Genomic DNA, 13,060 nt, shown 5'->3' on the forward strand with positions numbered 1-13,060 from the left:
CTCTCAAGTGGGAGCCATTGCCATTATAAGAGAACAATGGAGACATTCATGGTGAGTCCCCTTTTTCTAGAAAAATAGCACAAATATCCAAATGACAACACAATGAAGCCGATTTACTGAAAAGTGCGTACTGGAATCTGAGTTAGTGTGTATGAAGTGAAATGTTATTGATAGATTATTGTTGGGGAATTCTCGTTGTTTCTGAAATCGTATTTATGTTGTTAGCTGATTTGGACATTTGTGAGAACAAGCGAGGTACAAACAGGAAATGAAATTTCATCCAAGCAAGATCAATATTGACTTAACACGTACTGTCCACTGGATGGTAAATCAACCTACTATGTTCTCATAGCAGTAGTATTAAAACTGGGGACAGTGGATGGGTCAAATAACATTTCAAAATAAAACTAACATTTTATCTGCTTCCAGAAATAATGAGCACACATTTGTGTACTGGAGGGGACACAGACCTTTCAAATCTGACAGGGTTCCTCAGGCTAATGTGGTCTCTGCCTTGGTGACCATAGCTACGATGCTTACAGCAAGCTTTCCCAACCTGGCGCCCTCCAGATGTATGGGATTACAACTCCCATCAGTTTCAGGCAGCACAACAAAGTGACGACAATGGTTAAGTTACAGAGTTAAAAGGATGTGGGTTGCAGAATCCATAAAAAGATTATTTTGGTTTAAGTCCCAGGCTGTGCACATGTTACTGGCTTAAAACACAGTGAGATTAAATTTGGACCGAAGTTCATTTGGGCATGGGGGAAAAGCATGAACACCACAGTCTTGTGTAAGAGAGAGAGTTTGGATTTGATATCCCACTTTATCACTACCCGAAGGAGTCTCAAAGCGGCTAACAATCTCCTTTCCCTTCCTCCCCCACAACAAACCCTCTGTGAGGTGAGTGGGGCTGAGAGACTTCAAAGAAGTGTGACTGGCCCAAGGTCACCCAGCAGCTGCATGTGGAGGAGCGGAGACGCGAACCCAGTTCCCCAGATTACGAGTCTACCGCTCTTAACCACCACACCACACTGGCTCTCCAGTATAAGAAACAAAAGACATGGATTGTAGTTAATGTCACGTGTATGTTGCTTCCCAAACCAGCAGTAGGAGTGTACCAGATATAGAAATAAAAGGGAGTTGAGCAAGCCCTTGAACAACTCTTTTTAAAATTCAACAGGGATTGCAAAGGAATTTTGTCCTATTGGCAGCTAGGATACAGCACTAGCACACTTATTTTTCCTGCCATCCTTTCGAAAAGGATTTAACTCTGTCACCCTCTTGGTTTTGTTGCTTTCATTGTTCCCGACAGACAGTTTGAGAAGAACTGGAGGAGTCAAAGGGGATCATTTAGTCAGATGACAGCTCTAATTATGAATATTTAGGAGGTGTTTGAATGTGCTCACTTTTATTACCCCATTTCCTATCAATGACTGCATTGAAACCACTTGTCTCATTTTTCAAATCAAAGCTTCCTCAAGCAAAAGGATGAAACTCAGGATAAGTGATGCTCCGCAGATATATATTATTTTCAGAACGAGGTAAGGCCATCAGTCAGTTCAGAGCATTTGAAAAAGTTTAGTCCTCAAAAGATTAGTCACCTCTCCTGTCTCTCTCCCCCCGCCCTGCCCCCGCATGGAGAGTAACTGTGCAGCTCATGAGAATCACTGCTCTTTTGTTATTTTTTGTTATTCTCACCCAGAGATAGATTTGGCTTCAATCTTTTTTGACAGTGGGTCTGCATATTTCCCCAAAGTGCTGTTTTCCAGTTGGTATTGGCCCAAAGTAGTAGTAATGAGGTGACTTTGTTTCAAAAAGTAGGGACAGGATTATTTGGGCTTGTTTTCTTTACAGTGGTGGGTGTCCCAACCCACATAAAATTCACACATTAGTCTTGAGCAATTCAGTGTTAGTTGCTTTGGAAGATCCAGCAATAGCTGTGAGTATCCTGGAGGAATTACGTTGAAAGAATGATGCAAACCATTTCTCCTTAAAACATAAACATTTGGGTGGGAATGCCTTTTTTCTTTTCTTTAAATTATTGGATTTATATCTTACCCTTTTATCCAAGGAGCTCAAGGTGGTGTACATAGTTCTACTTCTCCTTGATTCCCACAACAAACCTGTCAGGTACGTTAGGTCAAGAGGCAGCAACTTGCCCAGGGTCACCCAGCGAACTTCATGGCTGAGTGGGAACGTGAATCCTGCTCTCCCTAGTCCTAGTTTAACACTCTAACCACTACACCACCCTGGCACGCTACGCTACACGTCTTCATCCCCCCATGTTCTAGAAAACCCTTGATCTTAAAAGTCAGTGAGGGCAGTGCGATGTAGATGCTCTTTCGCCTTAATATGCAAGTACCCACAGTTGTAGGGAGGCGGGTGGCGCTGTGGGTTAAACCACAGAGCCTAGGACTTGCTGATCAGAATGTTGGCGGTTCGAAACCCCGCGACGGGGTGAGCTCCCGTTGCTCGGTCCCTGCTCCTGCCCACCTAGCAGTTGAAAGCATGTCAAAGTGCAAGTAGATAAATAGGTACTACTCAGGTGGGAAGGTAAACGGCATTTCCGTGTGCTGCTCTGGTTTGCCAGAAGCGGCTTAGTCCTGCTGGCCACATGACCTTGAAGCTGTACGCTGGCTCCCTCAGCCAATAAAGCGAGATGAGCGCCGCAACCCCAGAGTCGGTCACGACTGGACCTAATGGTCAGGGGTCCCTTTACCTTTACTTACCCACAGTTGTATCTCTATTTAAATCTCACCTTTCTGCACATGATACTCAAGACAGCTAACAATAACAGTAAAGATGTACCAAAAGCAAAGGTAGCTGTTTTGGCCCATAAGAAAAAAATCCCCCCCAAACCCCACAGTAGGATGAATCAGAAAGACACAAAATATTGAGAGGACTTTTGAGTTCTCAATAACTCTTCTGGAGAAAGGGCTGGCTTATGTTAAAGCCATAAGGTCTGCACTGATTTCAGTCTTGAGATCGTATAAACTTAGGGAAGCAGACTTAGTTGGTTATTATTTATTTATTTAATATACAGTACTTCCCTTCATTAAGAGACCACAGGGCAGTTTGCAACATAAAACACAAGATACATAATATAATAATATTTTAAAACCCCCAAAATAAAATACCCCCGCCCCCAGCGAAGGAAAGCCAAGCACCTAGCCTGGCTGAGACTATGATGAAGGGACCTGCACTTTTTAATTTGACGCAACACAACACTGCTGCCCAATGAGGCTCCAGAAATCCCATCGCATGCAGCTTAGAGGGGCTAGACTATTACTGTACTTGCTTTGACTGAAAATCTCTGCAGTATCTTATCTATGAATAGCACTGCACCCAAGTTTTAGAGATCTAATAACCACATAAGGGATGATTAAAAAATAATCTAATCATAGGGAAACATGTCCCATTTGTGATGACTGGATGTCTGCTTGAATTTGCCAGCCAAAGCGGTTCACTTTTGCTAATCAAAATGATATTAGCTCAAGGCAATCAAATTGTGCTGCCCACTCCAGTGTAAATGAGCTCACCCAAATGGTCTGTCCTTTTCTCAAAAGGTTAGAGATGCTCAAAAAAATTTGAGGCCATGGCCTTTTCTGGGATTTTCTCTCAGTGTAAAATACTGTGCAAGTGTCTTGCTTTTTAAAATTTTAGGAGCAAGTTTCTCTTGCCTGCGTTCCTGGCCAAATGATTGATTTGGCAAAGCACCACTAATTACCACACAAAAGATGGCCACAGAACCCTTCATGGGCAAATGTGAGTCTAAAGAAGAGACTAAAAGTTTAAACATCATCATGATGACAGTATGGAACAAAGGAACATAAGAATATAAGAAGAGACTTCTGGATCAGGCCAGTGACCCATCTAGTCTAACATCCTGTTCTCACAGTGGTCGTCCTGGTTCAGGGGTGCCAACTTGAATAAAATATGGGAGGGGAGGTAAGCCCCTCCCCACATAACTGATCACAAGACGTGACACATGCATACCATATGAATGGCAATGCCCATCATGTTGAGACGGTCTGGCCCCATCAAATATTCTGTTGGGAGGGCCAAAGGGACCTTGGCCCCTAGGGGTTGGCTCCTATAACTTGATCCGTGTGTGAAACTCACAAGCAGAACCTAAGCACAAGAGCAGCTGGTATTTGGTAGCACTGCTGCTTCTCTCTCAACTGTGGAGGGTGGCAGAGCATAGCCATCATAGCTAATAGCTGTTGATGGCTTTATCCTCCATGAATTTATTTAATCCTCTTTTAAAGCCATCTGAATTGGTGGCCATCACTGCCATTGGAGGGACAACACGCTACACAAAACTGGGAAGTTCAAGATAAACAAGGGATGGGTGGTGAATTGGTGCCCTCTTGCAGCCTGCCTTTGTCCTTCAAGCCTAGAGCAACTTTCTCCAGGAAGGGCCTGGTTGAGCTTCTTCAGATATTTCTGCTTCACTTAAATCAGAACTGATGGCATATCTGTTGGTGTTAGAAAGAGAAGGTCGTCTGCAAGTCAGTGACTGCTATTCTGACATGGCAGGAGGAGCCTAGATTAAAAGGCAGGTGCTATAGATTATTCTCATTGCCAGAGTCTATTCTGAGAAAAGCATATCGGATTTGGTCCAGAGGGATTTTTTTCTGTGTCGCTGATTGTAATTCACTGGAATTTAACAAATGTTGAATATCGTACATCATTATTAAAACTTACTTTTTCCTTGCCAGGATGCAAATGTGCTCCCACCTTACACAATTCAAAATCTATTTATAGATCCATTTTCACTTTCAAACCTACTCTGCAAGATGGAAACAGCAAAGGAAAGTAACTGGCAAACTCTGAGTGGCACTTCTGTTTAAAATCGCTTTATGCACGCCTCTGTTTGTTGTTTGAGGAATCTCTGCATATATTCATGACAATTCTGTGTGTGAAGTGAGGCTTGAAAGGGAACAGACTGCAAATTCTATTTCGTGAAGACTTGGTTTGACCCTAATAGGAAAACCACTGTTAGAATTAAAATTAGTTTAAAGCTGCCTCCGGTTGTAATAATGATGTTGTGCTACACCGTTCAGAGAATTTCTGTTGTATTTTCCTTTATGAAGATGCTCTTAAAATAACTGAATAGGATGTTGCAGGTTATACGTAGCTTCACTAGTTGTGTAGGAGGTGTCAACAACAGTGCTGTCTGAAATGTGATATTAATTTTGGATAATGTGAATCATCAACTAGTACAATCTCTTTATAAAAACTATATTTAGGCTAAAGTTTGCAATAGACTTGCCGCATCTGTATGTGTGTGTGTGTAGGAGATAAGAAAGCCCTCCACAGTTTTACCTAGATTTAATCCCACCACAAAAAATATTTTGAATGGTTAATAGTTTGATGATGAACCTGACTTATATTGACTGTGATGCCTGAGATCTGGCCAGCCTGACATTGTGGCTCTCATTTCTAAAAGGCCCAAACTCCATTTTGAGATTCAGAAACATGGTGCCTCACTTCAGGGGTAGCCAAGCCCTCTAGATATTAATGGACTCAAACTCCCATCAGCCTCAGCAAGTACAGCCAATGATCAGAGATAATGGGAAGTGTAGTCCAGAAATATCTGGAGGGAGGAACTATGTTGGCTTGCCTTTCTTGGCTTCTCTACCCAGACCTTTCAAATGCAACTGATACTTTTCTGATTCTAATGTTGCTGTTTTGCTTATATGTTTGGGTTTGATGTGATGTTTTAACAGTATTTCAATTCTCTTTGCAATTGTGATACTTTGTGTTGTTAGCTACTGCATGCTTGCTTCCATTGAGAGGAAGGGTCAGACTAAGTTCTAGGAAATAAATACATAATAAATATAAACATCTACTTGCTGTCTTGGAAGTACCAATTCAAGTGTACATCAGTTTGTTACTAGGCAGAAGTGTGCTATGTAGCTCAGGTGTGGTGTCATGTATGCTCTGCCTGGCTCTAATTGGATCTGGAGGTTGAAGTGTGATCCTGCTGCCAAAAAGAGACTTAGAAGGTTTTAAGAGGCACCACTGGGATCTCTTTTTTGTTTTTTTGTTCTTGTTCTACCCGTTGGCTTTATAAGATACAGGATGAGTGAACAAACATGGAGAAGTGATATTATAATGGCAGGTCTCCTCCCAAAAGAAGAATCTACATGCATTTATACTCAATGTTTGCCTAGAATCCACAACATGTACATCTGCACATGCATAGGGTTTTCTCCAGGCAACTGGGAACCTAGAGAAAGACTACCCAACTGCAGAGAGAAACACCCACGTACATACTGTTGTACATGTGTGGACTATTTATTTATGTACCTGTTTACTGTAGTTATTTAAAACAGGAATAAGGAAGCTGTGGCCCTCCAGATGTTGTTGATCCTATGACTGTTGCTTACCATGGCCAGTGGTCAATGGTATTGGGAGCTGCAGTTCAGCAACATCTGGAGAGCCACAGGTTTCCTATCCCTGATTTCAGAGATTTAGATATCACCCTGCAAAACTTTCAGGTCAGTTTGCATGAATAGAATAAAGCACATAAATCAAAATATAGTTTTTTTAAAAAATATATATATTTTTATTAAAGATTTCTTAGTATACAAAAATATGTGCTTTGTCTCTTTTTCAAGTTGTGTTTTCTACAGATCAGTTTCATTTGTTGTGAGACTTTAGTATTACATACAATGTTAGGTTAGGAAGAAAAGCAGGGGAGGAGGGGGAAGTATAGTTATAGCATTCAGCTGAGTGCACTTAGTTCACTCCTCTCTTGTCCCTTGCACCCAGTTATGGTTTCTCCAGCTGGAGGAAGAGGAAGCAGTAGCAGCCAGTTAAGTAAGTAGGGACGTGGGTGGCGCTGTGGTCTAAACCACTAAGCCTGGGCTTGCCGATCAAAAGGTTGGCAGTTCAAATCCTTGCAACGGGGTGAGCTGCTGTTGCTCGGTCCCAGGTCCTGCCAACCTAGCAGTTCAAAAGCACCCCAAAAAGTGCAAGTAGATTAATAGGTACTGCTCCGGCGGGAAGGTAAACGGTGTTTCCGTGTGCTGCTCTGGTTTTGGTGTTCGGTTGCACCAGAAGCGGCTTAGTCATGCTGGCCACATGACCCAGAAAAACTGTCTGTGGACAAACGCCAGCTCCCTCGGCCTGTAAAGCGAGATGAGTGCCGCACCCCAGAGTCGTTTGCAACTGGACTTAACTGTCAGGGGTCCCCTTTACCTTTACCTTTTTAAGTAAGTAGGGACAGGCAATACTGATTTCCTAAGAAGAAGAAGAAGAAGAAGAAGAAGAAGAAGAAGAGGAGTTTGGATTTGATATCCCGCTTTATCACTACCCCTTTATCACTACTCCTTTCCCTTCCTCCCCAACAACAAACACTCTGTGAGGTGAGCGGGGCTGAGAGACTTCAGAGAAGTGTGACTGGCCCAAGGTCATCCAGCAGCTGCATGTGGAGGAGCGGAGACACGAACCCGGTTACCCAGATTACGAGTCTACCGCTCTTAATCACTACACCACACTGGCTCTCTACTGGCTCTCTCTACTCTCTCACTGGCTTCCTACTGTTTGATTCACTGGTATGGAAGTGGATTTTTGGTTCTAAAACCATACACAAGCTGCTCTGTAGAAGAACTTCAAATGAGCCCTGCTGAATTGGACCAAAGTCCCATCCAGGCCAGCATATTGCTCCCAGAGAGGTCAACCATGGAAAGCCTGAAGAAGGACATGAGCACTCTTCTCACTTCTGATTCCCAACAATTGGTATTGAGACAGGCACCTAACCTCTGATACTGGTGATAATATATAGCCATCATGCAGCCATCAATGGTCCTATTATCCATTAATCTGTTAAACCCTCTTATAAGGCCATCCAAGCTGGTGGTCATCACCACATCTTGTATTACCAGATTCCCTAGTTTAACTATGCACTGAGGAAGTACTTCCTTTTGTCAATCCTGAAACTGCCCCATTCCATTTTCTTGGATGAATATATCTCTTCTGCCTGTTATATGTTTACAGAGACACAATTCAAGCTGAATTATTCGGAATTTTTTTTGCTTAGCCTTACCTTTGTTGTCATCCTTGTTATTTAGTTTGCTATCGACTGATGTGTGCATGTTAAAGAAAAGGAACCAAATTTATATCCCATTGGTTCAGTGAAATGGAAATCTGTCTCCAGTGCTCAAGACTTAATTAGGACTGCACCGAGTGGGTGGATATAAATATTACTTACAGGTCACATCTTCATGTGAAAGCTTCTGAGGCTTTTTCTATCTGAAGCGCCTTCTGTCATTGCTTTCTACATTCACATCAGGAGTTTTCAACACTTGGCCACAATTTCTCAGGATGGATTGAAGCAGGGGTAGAAACCTGTGGGAATGCCAATGTTGTTGGCCTCCAACCACCATCAGCCCCAACAAGCATGGGCAACCACCAGTCATTACAGTCCAGCAACATCTGGAAGGTCCCAGGTTCCCCATCCTTTACAATCTCAATGGGTCTTCAAATGGATAGCAGGAGCTATTCACCCTCTGTGCCCTGGCCCTGTCTGGCACCCCAGACACCAGCAAACAAAGCAGTTTCTGTGCCAAAACTGGGCCTAATCCCTGATTGAAATGAATCTAGAACATCAGTTTCCTCCAAGAGCACCTAGATCTGGTCCATAACCATCCACTCAGAAACCTTGCCCAAGAAGGGGAGATTCACAACTAGCCAGTAGTTATTCACATTTTCTAAGTCCAGGGAGGGTTTCTTAAGGAGTGGGTTTACCACTGCCATTTTCAAACAGGCAGGAACCACACCCTCTTGTAAGGAGGCATAGATCACCTCTCTGACACAGTCAGGTGTCTCCTCCCTGCTAGTTTTTATCCGCCACAAGGGGCAAGGGTCCAAAGCGCAAGTGGTCAGTTTGACTGGTCCAAGCACCTTGTTCACATCCTTGAGCCTACTACCCCTTCCCTAACACCCCAAGAGTGGATATAGATATCTTTATCTTAGGTGTGGATATCAACAAAGAAACAAAGCCTGTCTTGAGATTTTTCTTCAAGTCCCTCTTGTGGGGAGAGTGCTGTTTCCCTCAGGTCCCCCTTGCAGGTTTCCCGCAGGCATCTGGTTGGCCACTGTGAGAACAGGATACTGGACCAGATGGGTCACTGGCCTGATCCAGCAGGCTCTTCTTATGTCTATGTGAATTAACTACTTTAAAAGCAACTTTTTAGGTCCTGCCTTCAAGAAATTGGAAATCCCACCTCTGTCGCCAGATGGAACAGTACAAAGGTTTCAATACAAAGCATCCAATACTGACTTAGAAGGAAAACTTGAGTCATTTTTGAGCCACATGAGAGAACCATCCCAGGAAAGTCTTGGGTGATCTCCAAGTGTTCTCCTCTCTTTAATTTATATAGTGTCTTATTTTTGATTCTCTCTTCTTCTTTTTACACTTTTGTGTGTGAAAACTGGTGTAAAATGTATATGCCGATGAACTCATGCTCTTTCATGTAAATATTTTTGTGGCACTCCCACCCATTCCTTGTAAATACTTAGATTCTCATTTTCTCCACACTGTTAAGGGACGGGTGTGCTTGGCTTATTTTTATTTTTTAATTTGTACTGGAATACTGACTTAGAATGATAGAATTGTAGAGTTGGAAGAGACCATGAGGATCATCTAATCCAACCCTCTGCAATGCAGGACTCCTGCCCATAGCTGTCCTTGCTTGGGCTTGAACAACCAACTCTGGTTAACAGCCAGCTACACTGACCCATTGTGTCACAGGAGGGCTTGCCCATCTGTGTTATAATCTGGCCCCTTAATCCAAATCCTCACTGGGCCTTCTATTCAGCAGCTAGAATTGCCGGCTGGCATTTTAGTTATTTTTCTGTGTTTCATTTCCCACCTTTAAAATAAAATAAGAAATAAGAAGCATTAGCAAAATATTTAAAAGATAATGAGGAATGATTGTGCTAATAGCTGCTATTGAAATAATTATGTGAATGCATTTCAGTTAAAACTCACAGATATCCCTGGGGTTATTTTAAACTGTAGACTTGTATGAATTACAACAAAGATATGCATGAGCAGCCTCTGTATTTCTTCTACCCATGTGTCACTTCAGCTGGTTTGATGCCCGTTCCACCAGGAGGAACCAAACCTAAATGAACATCCCTAATAGCTAACAAACCCTTCCCTTAAAACCAAGCTTTATCCAAGCCTACACTGTGAAATGCACCCTGGTGCACACAGAGAGAGGGTAGCTGATTGAGATGCAAGAAACACAAAAGCAGAGAGATGGTGAAGAACCGTCTCCACTCCCTCTTTATCAATACAAGACAACACGATGGAATTGCCTTCTTTTTTTAACAACAGCAAAATCAAAAGAACATGATTTATTCATTAGCTCCATTTATCAATATGGGCAAAGATTAGTGGAGAATGTAAAATAATTTCTTATTGATTTACCTTTTTTATTATCAGAGGGTGATACCGTTTTGACTGCAAGCGGCAAAAAAATGAAAAGTAGAAGGGCACCATTTTCAAGTGAGGTCATTCTTCAAGTGTGGATTCTTATGTAGCCAAAAATAGCACCATCCATGCACAAAAGGGTCCATGCACCAGCAGGGTTGGGCTCCTGAAAGTACCAAAATCATGGTAGCTGTGTATACAGTGCCCACACCGAGGCACCAATTTGCACAAATGGTGCATGCCATTGTGACATGTGAACTGCTTAATGTTTGGTTTGCTATGTTAAGGTAAAATCTGCCATTGATAAATGATAAGACGGTGGTGCTTCTATGCAGCCATGGAGATCTGCATGATGAAAGGATTCCCCATGATCTTTGATGTCAGGACTCAGGAACAGCTCAACATGTGCCTGTGTTCCCATTGAACACTCAGAACTTTCTTCGACATGAAGAAGAAGTGGAAGCTCCCTGCTGAGCAGAGTTCTGCATACATCACATTGCTCCACTGTGTACTACACAAAAGCTGCTGGATTGCAACAGCCCCACAAAGGAACCTAACCTAAGTAATGAGCTTTCAGCTCTAGACATCTAGAGATATTGGTTCTGGCACACAGATAGGATGGTTTGATTTGCTGCAGCACAAGTGACTGGGCAATAGCTGTAGGCCCATTCTTTTCTTTTGGCATATTAAGCCACAATCAATAGCTCCCCCTTTGTTAGCACAACATTTGAAATCCCTGGAGGCTCATGCAAAGCTCATTTGCTTTCCCCCTTTTGTTGCTAAATCATATTTCAAAATGCTCCCAGAGATTCAGATGACAGTTCTGAAATTGCCCTGCTGGGTTTTCAAAAGTCCACCCACTTGTTGAAAGTGACAAACTGCCTTGTGAGGTGCCTGAAGGAAGACCTTGTACACCTCAGGTTTTTATGTGGCTAAATCATCTATATAATTGCTGGCCATTATAAAGCCTCTCGGAAATAAATGTCAACTAATTGGACAGTAAATATCATCTGGCATCGATTATTACAATGTACGCAAATGGCTTGCTCTGACGAGACCCTTTATGAAGAAATGGTAGCAGGCCACTTGAGATTTTGCAGGTTATTTTTTTCACTCAGGTCATAATGAAATCAAGACTACACCCACCCAAACACACACAAAAGCAAGTATACAGAAGGAGTTAAAAAAGTCAGAACCCTAAAATTCACAAATTTGTAAAAAAAAAAAAAAAAAATTAAAGCATTAAATATCTATCATATAATGTCTTGATTTCTCTGCTGTTGATACAAATGAAGCTCCATTTACTATTACCGACTTAGACAACTTTGGTTTTCTGCTGACTAGTCCCCAAGATCTTCACAAACCTCTTTCAAAGTGCTGGGCAAGAGGGTGTCTTCAGAAGCTCTCCTCAAAGTACTATTATGTGCTGTGCTTGGGATCAGCAAACAACCTTTTGGCTGAGCTAGGTTTTTACCTGCCCCACACCTGACATAATATATGACATCAGGCATAGGGCAGGTAGGCGTGACTTCACCAAAATGACCTTGAGACTCAAATGGGGAGGTCTGGTGGGCTTAATAAGGTGTACAGGCTGAAGGCCCCCAACTGTGGTTTAAAGCTGAAGAGCTTTGCTTTGTCTTCTCCAAGATTTGCTTTGGGATGACAAATATAATCTGGCAAAAATCATTAGCTATCCCTTTCACACAGAGTGGCAACTTGTGCTATTGTTATATCATAATGAACCCAGCTCAAAGGTATGGGACCTTCCCCTTGCATTCTGCCCGTACAGTGCCACCCTCCAAGGGGGATGTCACTAAATGTGTGGAACCTCTCCGAGTTTCACCACTTGTTTTGATTGTGAGGCTTTCAGACAAATATCTAGAATACACAGTTCTTCCTAATTAACTTCCTTATATTTATATCCCCTCTTTCTTCTGTCATGGAATCTGAGTCGGTGTGCATGTGCTCATCCAGCCACTGACAAAACTTAGACTTGTTTAGCTTTAGCAAAGTGGTAGTTTCATGTGCCTTCAGATCACACCTGGGGCCCATAGGAAGCCATATAGTCATTAGGAAGACCCCCATCACTCACTTCTGTTAATTACAGCCCCAGCAGGCGCTTGGAGGAAGCTTTTGGTTTGTTAAGAGAAATGACTGGATTTTATGTTCATGTACTGATGTTGCCTTACTAACATTGGCTGTGTTGCTTATTGTTCACTTCTTAAGTTTGTTAATCAGTTGGGTTCTTACAAAAGCAACATGAATCTTGAGAGTCCTCTCTTAATAAATGTATTGTATAATTCACTGTTCCAAAAAGTGGGGAACAGAAGAATACTGAGAAGGCTGCTGACAGATTGTCAAGATGGTGTTTGCTAATTAACAGACAAAGCCCTTCAGTAGGAGTTAAGGGTCAGAGGATAATCTCTTGAGAAGGTAATTCACCTGCATGGGTGGGATTTAAAGTTGGAGGGAGAGAGATTGAATTTGAAAGGCTGTGAATCGATGGAAGCTGAAGCTTCCATCTCTTTTATTTGGGGACCAGAGGCAGGTTCAGCAGCTGCACTGTATGCTTTCAGGAATATATTCATTTCCACTATGTTCTGCTTG

The sequence above is a fragment of the Podarcis erhardii genome, assembly GCF_964252035.2.
Source record: "Podarcis erhardii genome assembly, chromosome: 8".
NCBI lineage: Eukaryota > Metazoa > Chordata > Lepidosauria > Squamata > Lacertidae > Podarcis > Podarcis erhardii.